The sequence below is a fragment of the Mercurialis annua genome, linkage group LG3, assembly GCF_937616625.2.
Source record: "Mercurialis annua linkage group LG3, ddMerAnnu1.2, whole genome shotgun sequence".
In the NCBI taxonomy this organism is placed as follows: domain Eukaryota; kingdom Viridiplantae; phylum Streptophyta; class Magnoliopsida; order Malpighiales; family Euphorbiaceae; genus Mercurialis; species Mercurialis annua.
In genome coordinates, this window is record NC_065572.1 from 10343886 (window position 1) to 10350115 (window position 6230).

The 6230-nt window shown below is 35.4% G+C and overlaps 1 non-coding gene across 1 annotated transcript; it reads right to left on the minus strand.

The window, feature by feature from the left end:
• Window positions 1–4357: 4357 nt before the first annotated feature.
• On the minus strand, window positions 4358–4464 carry LOC126675970 (small nucleolar RNA R71). The gene has a single exon (XR_007640150.1). It is a non-coding gene; the product is annotated as a small nucleolar RNA R71 (small nucleolar RNA).
• Window positions 4465–6230: the final 1766 nt, after the last annotated feature.

Here is a 6230-nt window from a genome sequence, read left to right on the forward strand (position 1 = left end):
AAAATTGCTATTTTAGAAGTCATAAAATATAGATAAAGTTGCTATATTAATTTGACTAGTCAATTTAAAATGCCTATAATATCTTTCATTAATTTCCACCATTTTGGTATATTTGCTAAATTATCATTATTTATCATTTATCCAACATAAATATTAAGAATAAATTTATTTTTTCAAAATTTAATAAAAATTTCAATAAAATAATTAGTTTATCCATAATAAAAATTAAATTTAAAATATTTAAATAATTAAATAATAATTACTATTGGAGGTTAATAAAAAAATAACTAATTTAATTTCTATTTTTTAATTTTTATACAAACTTAATTTTGTCTATTTTAATGAGACATAAAAAACATAAAAATAAAAAATAACACTTAAAAATACTTTTGATAATAGATAGTGGGGATAATTATTAGATCTCAAAGTGGGATCATTAAATAAGATTAATACACTATCTTTTCTATATATTTTAAATACTGTATTTTTTTCAAATAAAGAAATGGTGCAGTTGGAATACACAAGTTTGCAATTGCTAGTCCAAAAGGTTCCTATGATCCAATTCAATTATGTAGTGGAATTGTTACTATAGATGATAGCTGATGTATGATCTTTTTTCTTTTATGCCATTTAAAAAGTATATTTGACCTATTATAAAGTCTAATTTAAAAGTTTATTTATATTTGAAGTATTAGTTAATTCAAATATCTGTAAATATGTATATATAAATTTTCTCAAGTATCATAATTATTTATTTTAAACATTAATCACTTATATATTCTATTAAATTTGGGTTTTTCATAACTATAAAAAAATATAATATACTGACAAGAAAAACAATTTTTTTGAAATATTAAAAATATTTACAAAAATATTGGATTAAAAGTTTCAGAAAAAAAAAACTTAAAACTCATAAAAAAATGGATCTTTCATGTTTTCTTTAGAGAATATGATGTAGACTTTTACAACGAATTGGACGGAAAATCATATCTTCTCTACCTCTGTTTGGACCAAAAGTCGTAAAATAAAAAAGGTGATCGACATGGTATTTTTGCTCACATCCCAGGTGAAGGCTTGGAAGAAACAGTAGCTATGTGCATTGATTATCGGGCGTTCAACAAGGTAACCTAACCACCTTTTGTTAATCAAAGTAGGTATTGTTTACATTCGATTTATTTTCTGTATTAATAATTGATGAAATGTGAGCTTTAATTGATGAATGTGACCTGCAAAATAAGGTAGATGGTCAATCGGACGGTGGTGGTCTGATAAACTCTCCGATGTTTAAGTAAGCTTAGGTTTAAGTTGGAAAAGTGATGTATTGAATGTGTGTATGAAGGCAATACCTCAGCTCCTTTATAGTAGCAAGATCTGACCTAGTTGAGTGCTAGAAGGAAAGAGATTTCTTAGGAGATAAGTTTCGAAGTAGGAAAGAGATTCCTACTTCATAGCGCGATCTTCTCTCTTTCCTTATTCAGGGAGGAGTTTTGAATGGGGATGTCTTCCTATTCTGATCTTTACTCTCATTTAGGAGAATATCTTATGATAGATCTAGAAGATCTTATCTTTTAAATTCTCTCAATGATTATTATATTATAGTTGACTTTGAACTCGATCTCTTAACAAGATTACATTGTTAGAGATCGGTCTTTTGAGTTTTAGCCGACTCTTATGAGAATTCAGTCAACATCTTATTTGGACAAAGTTCGTCTGAGTATACTCTTGGACAGGCAATACATGTCTCCGGTTTACTTCAGGGCGAGTCTTGAGGTAGGTTTCGTTGGCCAAACCGCCATAGGACTCGGTCCATTGTTATAGTCTTGTTAAAACGTGTTTCCATCATTTGCCCCCTCCTCCCCCGCAGGTAAACTAATGTTGGCGTTCTTATGCTCGTTTGATATTTTTGCTTTGTGTATCTATTTACTAGGGGGGGTCTTTTTGGATTCGGGCGATTCGTTCATCCCTGTATTTTTTAGGACACCTTTGAAGCCTTTGGTTATTAGTGAGGATGATTCCTCTAAGTTTCCGGAACCATCTATTGAGGTACAACCATTAGGGGAAGCCGCCAACGTTACCATTATTGATGAGTTGGTGAAGCTTCTGTTGTCTGATAGGAGTAAAATTACTTCAATTCACGTAGAGTATATTAGTTCCGTTATCATATTTAATTGCACATTTTCTATGCGTTATTTTGTGACTGAGCTTTGTAGGAGCGATAGCGGAACATTTGGAGCTTAATCGGTGTATTTTAGGAGCATCTAGAAGCATCGGGTGAAAGCGGGTGAAAGCGGGTATCGGTTCGGCCAAAGAAGCCTTGGTTCGATCAAACCAAGGCCAGTTCGATCGAACCAAAGCCCATTCAAGAAGCAGAAGGTTATTTTTTATGCCCGATTTGATTGAATTAGGCTTGGTTCGATCGAACCAGGCTTAATTAAAGGGTTGGGCTCGTTTTCTTGTTTTAGGCCCACTTGATGTTTATGTACTCCTAAATTAGACTAGGGTTTAGGTAATTTTATTCCCCTTTTTAGACATCATATAAATACCTCAGGGATTTTGGAAAGAGACACTCTAGGGAGACATTATTCTTTTTAACATTTTTAGTTATTTTAGAAGAATTTCTAGCTTTTTAGACTATTATTATTCTTGAACAAGTTGAAGCTTATTATTATTAATGAAAATTTATCTTTTTATTTGAAGATTATAATTTCCATTTACAATTGAAGGTATTTATTATCTCTAATTATGTCTATTGTTTATTTATATTTTTATAATTGTGATGTTATTAATATGATTGGCTAAACCCTAAGTTTGGGGGTTATTATGGATTGGCATTTGATTATTTGATTGATTGAGATAAGATTAGTGTTCAATTTCATGTTTTGATTATTGGACTTAATAATAATAAGGTTAGCTTGATCATCTAATCTTTAATTTGTATTTGGGTAATTAATTGAGAAATCGTTAACCAAATAGATCTATGTAATCAATTACTTAAAAGATAACACCGTGAGAGCGCGTTAGATTTTAGGTAGTCTTTGAGTATGCTTAATAAATGCTTCTAGGTTAATTAAGTTGGGGTTTGATGTCATGAGAGTGAGTTAGATGTCAATTAATTAATTAGGTTGTGTTTTACCTTTCCTTGAGACTTGAGAGAGCGGGATTGGTGGTTTAAAACAACTCGACTCTTGATCAGAACACTAGGAAAACCATATTTCATGATTATAATTGTTGCCTTGAAGTTTCAACTCTTAAACCTTTAAACTTAATTGTTTAGACCTCCGTTTTTATAATTACTTTACCTTTTGATTGTTAATTTGTTAGTTTGAATTAACTGCTTGTTTAATTGTTAGTTGATTAATTTAATTCGCCTAGTTGTTTAATTTTAGTTTTTAACGCTTTATAAAAATCTATTGCTAAACGAATGAAAGATACGAAATGAAATCGGTGTGTTGAGTCAAATTGTCCTCGTGGGATCGATTTCCGACTTCCGGATTTACTACTCGTTGTGATACCGTATACTTGCGGTTTAAATCTCAATAAGTTTTTGGCACCGTTGTCAGGGATAATTGCGTACTTAATAGATTGAGAGTAATTTTGTTCTTAGTCGAGTTAGCGTTTATTTTTTGTTTTTACTCATTTATTTCTATTTTGTGTGTTGCGATTTTACGCGTGTTGTTGTTTGTGTTTGTGCAGGAAAATTTACTCTTAATGTATACACAACACACGAAGAGCTAAATTACCGCTTGAACCATTCTACGAAAACCTTACTAGCTTTGAAAAGAGTGTGCGGAGATCCATTCGGAGACCCGAACCTATAGAAAATGAAAGGGAAAATTTCAACGATGATGGGTACCACCATTAGATGAAGGAGTGCATTACGTTCCGCCTCCTCCCCCTCACGTTGATGGGAACATTCAAAATGCTTTAAATCCGCAAAGACAACAACAACCGAGGCATAATCCATAACAAGTACCTCAAGGACCTCAAAGGCAAACGTTGGGTGACTTCTTCCTCCCGGGTGTGGATAATGCCACTTATGGGTGCTTTGCTCAACCGGTCCAAGCGGCCACCTTCAAGATAAAGCCTAGCACAATCCAACTCTTGGAGAATCGAAGTGCCTTTTATGATTTAGAGAGTGAAGACCCCAACGCCCATATTGCTAAGTTCTTTGGGGTGTTAGACACATTGAAGCTTCACAATATCACCGCCGATCAAATTAAGCTTCGAATGTTCCCATTTTCCTTATAGAGACAAAGCTAGCTTGTGGCTTCACTCACTACCCAACGCGTCGATTCATAATTGGCGAGATCTAGCTCAAGTGTTCCTCAAGAAGTATTTTCCCATGGGCAAGACCGTGAAGTTGACCAAAGAAATAATTGACTTTTATTAATATGATGGGGAGTCTCTTTATGAAGCTTGGGAGAGGTTTAAGGATCTCCAAACAAATGTCCTTCACCATCGCCTCAAGAGGGAACATGTGGTTCAAGTTTTTTATAATGGCTTGAGTGAGACCACAAGGGCTACCATTGATGCGGCATCGGGGGGTGGTCTTTGATGAAAAAGACGTATGAGGAAGCCAACGAGTTGATTGAGAAGTTGTTCGTGGTTAGTAGTAATTGGTCCTCGGAAAGGTGAAGACCATCGACCCAAAAGTCGGTGATGACACCTGATCAAGTACAAGAATTTGAAGCCATGAAGGCCAATAATGCCTCTCTACAAAGTCAAGTGGATGCTCTCAAGAAGCAAATGAACCCAAGAAATGCGTCAATTGCTTATGTGCAAGTGGGTTGTGAGTTTTGAGGTGATTACAATCACACGGGAGGAGAATACCTTGTTATGGGTCAAGCATTGAGTGAACATGTTAACTACATCTGGGGACAACATCAAGGCAATGATCCATACTCCAACACATTCAATCTGGGTCCTAGTGTTCATGGGGGAATCTGACAACAACCTCAACTAGGAAACTACAACACCAATCCCAACAACCATGGGAATAGGCCTCAACACCCTTCTGGGTTCAACCACAAAGGAATCCGGATGAGGGGAAGTTGGATAGAATGGAATTGGAGATTAAGCAAAAAGATAAGAATAATACCTCTACCTTCCACCATTTGGAGACTCAAATCTCTCAACTTGCTCTTTAACTCCAATGTAGACCTCAAGGTGGTTTACCTTCTACTACTGAAGCTAATCCAAGAGAGTTTGTGAAAGCTATCACACTCTGAAGTGGCAAGGTTTTTTATGATCTGCATGGTAAAAGGCCTATGATTGTTGAAGATGAGCCAATTGTCAATGAAGATGTGGCAATTACAAGTAATGATGTGCCAAGTGAAGAAATGGTGATTGAAACTCCCTATGTTAGACCGCCGCCGCCACCTCTATTTGTGCCTAAAGTGCCTTTTCCGGGAAGGCTCAAGAAGGTGGCGGATAACCAAAACTTTCACAAGTTCTTGGGAAATATTCAAGAAACTTCAAATCAGTATAAGCCTAGCGGATGCCTTGAGGGGGATGCCTCAATATGTGAAGTTTCTAAAGGATATTATTATGAATAAGAGGAGTTGGAACACAAAAGAAACCATTTCTTTGACGGGGAGTTGTAGCTCGATCATCTCAAACAAGTTGCCTACTAAATTACAAGATCTAGGGAGTTTCACTATTCCTTGCTCAGTTGGCACTTCCACTTCTCTTAATTGTCTTTTTGTGATTTGGGTGCAAGTATAAATCTAATGCTCTTCTGTCTTTTCAGAAACTTATGTGAAAATCAATCAGTAAAGCAAACTTCCATAATGCTCCAATTGGCTGACCATTCACTCAAGAAACCACACGGAGTAGTAGAAGACATGCTAGTGAAAGTGGGCAAGTTCATCTTCCCGGTGGACTTTATAATGCTAGATTATGCGGTCGACAAGGATTGTCTGATGATTCTTGGGCATCCATTTTTGAACACGAGGCGAGCTTTGGTTGATGTCAATGCGGGAAAAGTCACTTTGAGAAAGAATGAGGAAAAAGTGGAGTTTGACATGAGACATAACGATAGCAAGTGTGAGGAAGAGAAATGCATAATGATTGATTCTATTGAACCAACATGGCATGTGCCTATGAAGAAGGTGATTCCCTTAGGAAAACCGGAGGCGGTTCAAGAAAAAGATGTAATACCCCAAAATATTTAAGTATTCAACTGGAACATGTGTCCAGTTCTGATTCGCCAGGGTGGCGATATCGGAAAT